The following is an 8,556-nucleotide window of genomic DNA, read 5'->3' as shown; positions in this document are numbered from 1 at the left end:
CCTCAAATGTCATACCCACCTCTCTGGCAGCAGTATGCAGGTCCCTGGAGCAGTTGTTAGGGGTTGCAGTGGACTTCAGGCAGGTGGACCCAGGCCCATCCCCCCCTACCTGTTACAATTGTGCTGCTTAATGCTTAGTCGTCCAACCCCCCCCCCAAACCCACTGTACCCACATGTAGGTGCCCCCCTTCACCCCTTAGGGCTATAGTAATGGTGTAGACTTGTGGGCAGTGGGTTTTGAGGGGGATTTGGGGGGGCTCAACACACAAGGGAAGGGTGCTATGCACCTGGGAGCTCTTTTACCTTTTTTTTTGTTTTTGTAAAAGTGCCCCCTAGGGTGCCTGGTTGGTGTCCTGGCATGTGAGGGGGACCAGTGCACTACGACTCCTGGCCCCTCCCACAAACAAATGCCTTGGATTTATTCGTTTTTGAGCTGGGCGCTTTCATTTTCCATTATCACTGAAAAACAAAAACGCCCAGCTCACAAATTGTCGAATAAAACATGGACGTTTATTTTTTTCAAAAATACGGTTCGGTCCGCCCCTTCACGGACCCGTTCTCGGAGATAAACGCCCATGGAGATAGACGTTTTCGTTCAATTATGCCCCTCTAGGTATTTTCCTGTCCCTGGAGGGCTTACAATCTCACTCTGGTATCTGAGGCAGTGGAAGGTTAAGTGACTTGCCCAAGATCAGAAGGCATGGCAATGGGATATGAACCCTGGCTTCTTTGGTTCCCAACCTGCTGCTGTAAGCATTAGGCTACCCCTCCTCTTTACATTTGCATAAACAAAACTATACATGGTGCTGTTATCTCCACTCCAGCACCAGAAATGCCTCTTGGATCTTCAGGAAAGGTTACCCATATTGGGGGGAATTCTATATACAGCAGCAAAAAAATCAGCGCCGAAAAAACCCCATGCATAACACTATTCTATAAACCTCGCCTAGAGTTAGGTGTGGTTTGTAGAATAAGCATACTCCTGTCCCCATGACTAAAATTTAAGCATGACCATTTACATCAATTAAAACCGGGTGTAAATGCCCACACCTAACGTAGGCATGGATCAAGCATATTCTATAACACTGCGTGTAAATTTTAGGAACACCTGTGCCCTGCCCATGCCCTTCCATGGCCACGCCCCTTTTGAGATCTGCACTTTAGAATTTACATGCTGCACTTTACAGAATATGCTTAGGAAGTTCCACTCATAAATTCTAATTATTGGAGGAGGAGCAAGATGGCGTCCTAACTGTGCTCACGGACACTCTCTAACTGCCTGCTGGAAGTTTCAAGATATTTTCCTCTGATTTTATCATGGCCCATACTAAAAGAAAGGGGACGACAAAAGTGCAACCGCCATCTGCACTAATGTCATCCCCAATCCAGCAGGCTTTGGACCGATTCGTGAGAAGCTTACCATTTGAATCCGGTTTGGCGAGCCCCACAGTGATCGACGATGAAGGAGCAACGTCGAACAGGGGCCTAGATACCACGCTATCACCGCCGATGCTGAATCCCCCTCCTTGTCCCACTGGAGCCAGACTGGAGTCAAGGGATCAAGCGGGCTCCGAAGTGGTTACTGACTTGTCCCTATCTGGCGGTTTCTCCCCTGGAGCAGTGGTAGAGAACACACTGGAGCTAGAAATGCCCCGGGAGGTGACTATGGAAGCTATATGGACGGCACTCCAGAGATTGACCACTGAGGTGGTTAAGTCTACAAAAGAAATCTCTACAATTGCAAGTAAGTTGACTTTAATGTCAGAATCTTATGATGAAGTTAAAAGAGAATCCGCAACTCAGTTTGCTACTATAAAAGAAGAAATAAACACGATCAAATCAACTGTTGATTCCCTTGTGAAAGATAAAACTTTTTCCGCTCGTAAAATAGAGCAGATAGAAAACTATAACCGATGCCTCACGCTCAGAATGCTGAATTTTCCTATTTCACCAGCTTTGCGCCTCGTGATTTTCTTAAGAAATATTTGCAGGAGATTCTGAAGCTATCTCCATCGGATATTTCTCCTTGTAAATAAGGTCTACTATTTACCTAATTTGCCAAAACGGGGAGAGATTTCTGAAACTCACGCTATAGACATGCAGAACTTAACAGCACTTTTGGAAGATTCAATGATAGAAATAACATCAAGAGGGACCCTTATAGTATCTATGGTATTTGAACAGGACTTGAATATGATCATGAAATTGTATTTTAAATACTCTTCAGTCCTTTTTTGTGGGCAGAAAATATGGGTCTATCCCGACGTTACTAAGATAACGCAGCAGAGGCGTAAACAATTTTTAGTATTGAGAGATGAAGTGAGAACATTGGGTGCAATATTTACCTTGACATATCCGTGTAAATGTATAATTCGTATGTCTGGAGTTAAGTATGTATTTTTTGAGCCACTTCAGTTAAAGGACTTCCTGGACGCTAAAAATCCATCTAGCTGAATTGGAATAACGACTGATATCAGCAAGTAAAGTGAATTAATAGAATGAAAATCAGGAGTATGCCAATTTGAAGCATGTTATTGTCTTTGAGTGATATTTCTCCTTAAATTTGTTTGGTCTCCTTCCCTCTATTTCCTTTTTTTTTGGTGGTCTAAGGAAGAGTGAAAAGATTAATGTGTTTAACAAGAATGTTTAAACAAAATGTTTTTCCTCTTATATATTTCTCTGTATTTCCTTACAAACTGGTTTTGTTTGTATTAATGTGAAAATGTATTAAAAAAATTCTAATTATTGCCCAATTATCTTCGCCGATTGGCTTGTCAGTTAAGTTTCATGCACAGTTTGGCTGCACTGCCAGATTTGTATGTGCAACTTTAGTTGTCATATATAGAATTTTCCTCATTAAAGGCAATTCCATAACATGACACCAAATGTTAGGCACTGAGGGCTAGATTCTATATACGGCGCCATAAAATTCTGTGTGGAAAAAATTACGTCTAGGCGTATTCTGTAAAGTACGCCTAAATTTTATAGAATAGGCTTAAATTTCCATGAGGTATATAGAATACATCGAGTGTCGGTCCATGTGACTAAATTTAGTCACGGTCAATTACGCCAGCTAAAACCTGGTGTAAATCCCAACGCCTAAATTAGGTGCAGAGTGAGTGTATTCTATAACAACGTGCATAAATTTTAGAAACGCCCATGACTCGCCCATTCCACACCCATGACCACACCTGCTTTTCAACTATGCGACTTAGAATTTATGTACACCACGTTATAGAATATGCTTAGACAGTTGTGGGCGTAAATTCTAATTAATGCCAATTAGTGCTGATAATTGCTTGTTAACATCCAATTATTAGTACTGATTTGCTTGTTAACTAATTAAGTTATGCACATTGTTATGGAATATGCTTTGATTTCTGTGCGGAAAACTTGGCGCAATATATAGAATCCTGGTGTGAGTGTGTGTTTTTGCGTGTGTGTTATAGCATAATAGCACTTATGTGCTTCAGTAGTGCCAATAATTGTCTGTTAGATCAAATGTAACATGATACTGATCTATCAACAATAAGCAACTGTTTTAAATTAAAGATAGTCAGAAAATTCACTAAACTTTTTTTATGTTTAAATCTTGATCTCGGTTTGGTCCGAGGGGGAGAAAAAGTCTCATAATATCACACGGGCTTACATCTGGACTTCTTTGTCAACTTGGGTGGCCCACTTGTGGTTCATATAATCATAGACAAAAACCCCCTGCTTCCAAATGTCGATCATTAATTTCTCATAGTTTGATATTCTTATCTCTTATTCTCCTTTTTTTTTTTTGCAATGTTTTTATATTTCAATTTTATATATTTAGTACTATAACTCCTTAACATGTAGTCAATCGGACATTAGCAGGTAAATAGGTAATGGGGCATTGGACTTGGAATCAGTTATCTGTGTCTCTGTCAGCTCCCCAGACCCCGACAGGCACCCGTTTCGCGAATGCTTTCTCAAGGGATCTCGATTGATACAATCCTGCTGAGAAAAACTAACAATGAAGTGCTACTTTGAATGGTGAACTGAATAGATGCAAAAACCTGGCTCAAACTTACATAGTACAAGTCTGCCCTCCGTGTCTGCCGGCGTGTTCCTAAAAACAACGGCGACAGTGTTCTTAATAATGGACAGACTGGAATTAGTGAAAAGGAACTGGCAAATCTGAAGATCTTCAAGAAAATTGAAAAAAATAGTATAGTTCACCATATTGAAAGCTGCCAGTAAGTTGAATTGTAGAAGTAATACCTCCACCCCCCCCCCCCCCCCCCGGCCTACTAATTTCCTTTGCTTTAGTTGTTAGAGCAAATAATAAAGACACCGTACTGTGTAAACTCCTGAAACCATATTGCAAGACCATAATATAGAATGATTATCTATAAAGTCAACTAATGTTTAGTTACTAAAGATTTGATGAGTTTGGTTAAAAAAAAAAGAAAGGAATTTTAGCAATTGGTCTGATGGTTGATGAAAGTCTAGAGAAGGCAATTTAGGTATAGGTGTGAGAGCGATTTTACCCATAGATGTAGAAAAAAAATCTTATATGCATCAAGAAAGTCATCAATGCTGTATGAGTGCATGAGAAAGTTGTGTCACTAATGCTGATGGACAAGAATCCAATGGACAGGATGACTTACTTAATCTAGGGCCCTGTTTACAAAGGCGCACTAGCATTTTTAGTGCACGCTAAAAATTTGCGTGTGCTAACCGTGTTGACACCCATAGGAATATTATGGGCATCTACACAGTTAGCGCATAGTAAAACTGCTAGCACACCTTCGCCCCTAGTGACCAAGTATTTGTGTCTTTGAAACCATTTCAAAATGTTTTCTTTTCAATAGTTTAGATGATGACCTTTATGATGAGATTGTAAAAAAGGTTTCCTTCTAACAATACTCCCATGCGGTTCATGGTAGCAATGCTGTACTGTGGACAGTCATTCTAGTGTTAACTAAATATTTCAGCAGTTCATTTGTGGGTTATGTTTTGCAAATCTGATTAATTTTGGGGTAACTTTATCAGATATGTTTCTCTGGTCTTCCAGATTTTGCCTTTTTTGTTCTGTTCCACAAGGGAGGAGTCACTGTATATTATGACAAGGCAAGCCCCAGAGATTCCCCAGTGAAGCAGTTGAGCCCAGAACTATGAGTCCCAGAAGTCCTTCAAGAATGAGAGAAGAGAGTAGTCCTAAAAAAATGGAATGGATTCCCAGCCCCATCAGGGGGAGCAATGGCTCGAGGCAGGGTGAGCCTGTTACCCCCCTTCCCCACTAGAGGGAGAGGGAAGGATGAAGCTATTTCCGTGGTTTCGCCATCAGTATATAATTCCCCCCAGCTGTGAGAAGGAGGGAGCAGATTTCCTGGAGGCTCTCAGTCACCAGGAGAGAGGGGAGATGAATGGAGAGAGAGATTCCATGGAGTATGTGGAGGAAGGAAGTAGCCTGCCACTAGTGCTGCCTAAGGGAGAGGAGCCAGCTACCATGGAGTGGGAGAATTCAAAGGTTGCCCTGCCCATCACTTGAAGGCAGTGGAGGAGGCCACACCGGGCGTGGTGCTTAGAGGTGGGAGAAACTGCCAACCCTGCTCCTTACAGGGTTCCCTCTGTGCTGTGAAAAGGCAGGCGATTAGTGGTATTGGTTTGATGTGCAAAGACTGTCCATGAAGATTTGTTCTGAACTGTTGTGCTACATTGGAAGTGTGCTGAACTCTTACTAAACCCTTCTGAAGGAGGGGGAAAGGGAAAGCTAATGCCCTAATAGAAGACCTGAGGTCTTGAGGAGCTGAGCATTTGCTGAGGGATTTTGGGACCTGGGCTGTACCTTTTTTATCTTTTGAAGATTATCTTATGAGGACTGTACCTTTTTCTTTTGAAGATTATATTAAGAGGGCTGTACCTTTTGTTTTGAAGAATATATTATGATTTTTGGTATGATATTGCCTTGATAATAAAATACTTTGCCCCTGAGTCCCAGTATCAGCAGCATTCTGTCCTGGAACCCTGGGAGCCCCGCAGGCTTGCTGGCTCCACCCAAGAGGAGGAAGCGGACCCCCCCCCCCCCCCCCCTTTACAATATACTCAAATATAAACTGATATTTTTTTGGCAAAAAACACATCCAAAATTTAATCTCAGTTTATATTCAAGACCTACCTCCCTCTCACCCCCGTGATGTCTAGCAGTTTGAACATTCCCTCCCTCTTGGTAGTGTCCCTCCTTCTCTGCCACAGAAGCCATTACCGTCAGCCCTCCTGAACCAGCAAACTTCTCATTGACTCACTCACTCCCTCCCCACTCCAGATAGGCATGACTTGTACTTAGTTCCTTCCTCCCCCTCCCTCCAAATGTACCCCCTCTCAGAACCACCGGTAGGCTTCCCCAGGCCTACTTTACCTCTCTGGTGGTCTAGTGGCGTGTTGGGGCAGAAGTGATCTCCACTCGCTCCTTCCCATGCCATCTACATGATAAAAATGGCTGCCAGGAATAGTTTTTGCTTATTTATTTCACTTTTGAGTTTTGTGGAACTCGGCAGATGAACTGCACATTTTTTTCACATGTGTAAGATGTAGTATTTTTAAATTTTGATGACACACATTTTTAAAATTAACATTGCAAAGATATGTGTTTGAATTCAACTTTGGCTGGTTTTATGTCTCTCCGATTACACAGTTTAGCAGGTTAAGTCATGCTGCAATATTTATTATTTCCAATTGAGCTACCCATTCCAATTATCTTTCCGCTTCGCCCAAAATTGATAATGTATTTGGTTAACAAGCATATTAGATTACATTGGTTATTCCATTTTGGATTCATGATTAATTTTTCATAATCTTTTAAAAATCTTTCTTCTTAATGTACAGTATATGTAGCAATATGGGGTCCTTCATTTAATTTTAATTTATAGTTCATTAAATATTTATGGTTAATTGTATACTTTTAGAATCTATGAACCATTAATTGTTCACCTCGAATAGTGTGCAATTCTGGTCACCGCATCTCAAAAAAGATATAGTGGAATTAGAAAAGGTCTAGAGAAGGGCGACAAAAATGATAAAGGAAATGTGATGAGTTCCCTATGAGGAAAGGCCAAAGTGGCTAGGGCTCTTCAGCTTGGAGAAAAGATGGCTGAGAAGAGATATGATAGAAGTCTATAAAATACTGAGTGGAGTGGAGCGGGTTGAGGAGTTAGTGGCAATATTCAGTCAGCTAACTGGGTATCTATCCTAATTATAATGGGGATTACTGAACAGCTGAGGGACCCCTCCCTGGAGTCACTGGGGTGAGGGAACTGGTTATAGAAATGGAGAATATGAAGCCCAGGCCCAAGGGGAGTGTTTATGGGAAAATGCTGTGGGAAATGTTCCTGGTCGTTGAATGACAATAGGGGAGGAGTTTGGAATTTATAAATAATGTTGTTGGGGATAGCATGAGGTCTTTGGTTGCCTCTACCCCACTAGAACCCTTGAGGAGAGGATAAGTCCTGGATGGGTTAAAGAAACTAAGGCTGAGCAAAGAGGAAGGTTTCTGCCAGTAAAGCATTAACCATGAAGTCGAGGAATGCTCCAATTGGGAAGTAGGGGATCCCAGCTTGGGAGCAGGAACAGGAAAGAGCCTGTTCGGAGCCAAAGGTAGTAGCCCTTTGGAAGAGTGTGGACAGACAGAAAATTCTGGTCCAAAGGAAGATCACTTGTTGCATCAGTGCTGCAGGCACAGCCTTAGGTTGTTTCACCCAGAAAGGATGAGCATATGGACATGAGGAGCTGTAAATATGTATATACTGTAGGATTTACAATCTAACTGGAGGATTTACACCATATCCCTGAGTTTGGCTCTGGATATATTGTTATTGGATATCAAGTTGGATTACAAATTGACTGTTTGTTTCCAAAAGGATTTGAACTGCCTGTTGCAGAATCTTCAGTAATGTTCTTGTTGTTTCATATAAAACCCTGGACTGGATTCTTTTCTTTGCATGAGAGTGGGATTCTACTTACTTTCTGAACTAACAGAAAAAAGTGAGCAGGGTGTATAAAGAATAAATGTCCTTTCTTAACATCCTACGGTCTTCCGAATTTTCTGAAGTGCCCAGGTTCAAAGGTTTGCAGTGATTCCTTTCTTGCCCACCCCGGATACAGGTTGATGATCACACACACATGACTGTTTTCAATATACATCAGACCATTGTCATTTTTAACTTTGTGTCTAGATTAAAATGTCTTCTGCTTAGTCTTGTATTGTGCAACCATTTTACAGTTAGGGTCTCTTGAGTTACAAACTTTGGGCCCTGTTTACTAAGCCACGCTAGAGGTGCATTAGTGTTTTTAATGCGTACTAACCATGTAGATGCCCATAATTTTACTCTGGGCGTCTACACGGCTAGTGCGCTAATTTTTAGCATGCACTAAAAACTCTAGCGCACCTTAGTAAACAGTACCCTTTGTGTCTGACAATTATGCTGCTTTTCTGTGAGATCAACAAATAGTTTATATTTAATGATTGGCCAGAATTAGACACATTAACTCTGACCTCTCTATCAAGAGCCATCAATAGGATATATAGCT

The 8,556-nt window shown here is 41.5% G+C and overlaps 1 protein-coding gene across 1 annotated transcript in view; it reads left to right on the top strand.

Moving 5' to 3' along the window:
- TCF4 (transcription factor 4) overlaps window positions 1–8,556 on the top strand; it is an 816,409-nt gene that overhangs the window by 294,860 nt on the left and 512,993 nt on the right. The window lies entirely within an intron of this gene.

Source organism: Microcaecilia unicolor, chromosome 2 (assembly GCF_901765095.1).
Source record: "Microcaecilia unicolor chromosome 2, aMicUni1.1, whole genome shotgun sequence".
Taxonomy (NCBI): Eukaryota; Metazoa; Chordata; class Amphibia; order Gymnophiona; family Siphonopidae; genus Microcaecilia; species Microcaecilia unicolor.
The sequence above is the reverse complement of the archived record's forward strand: the minus strand, read 5'-3'. Positions and strand labels throughout refer to the sequence as shown.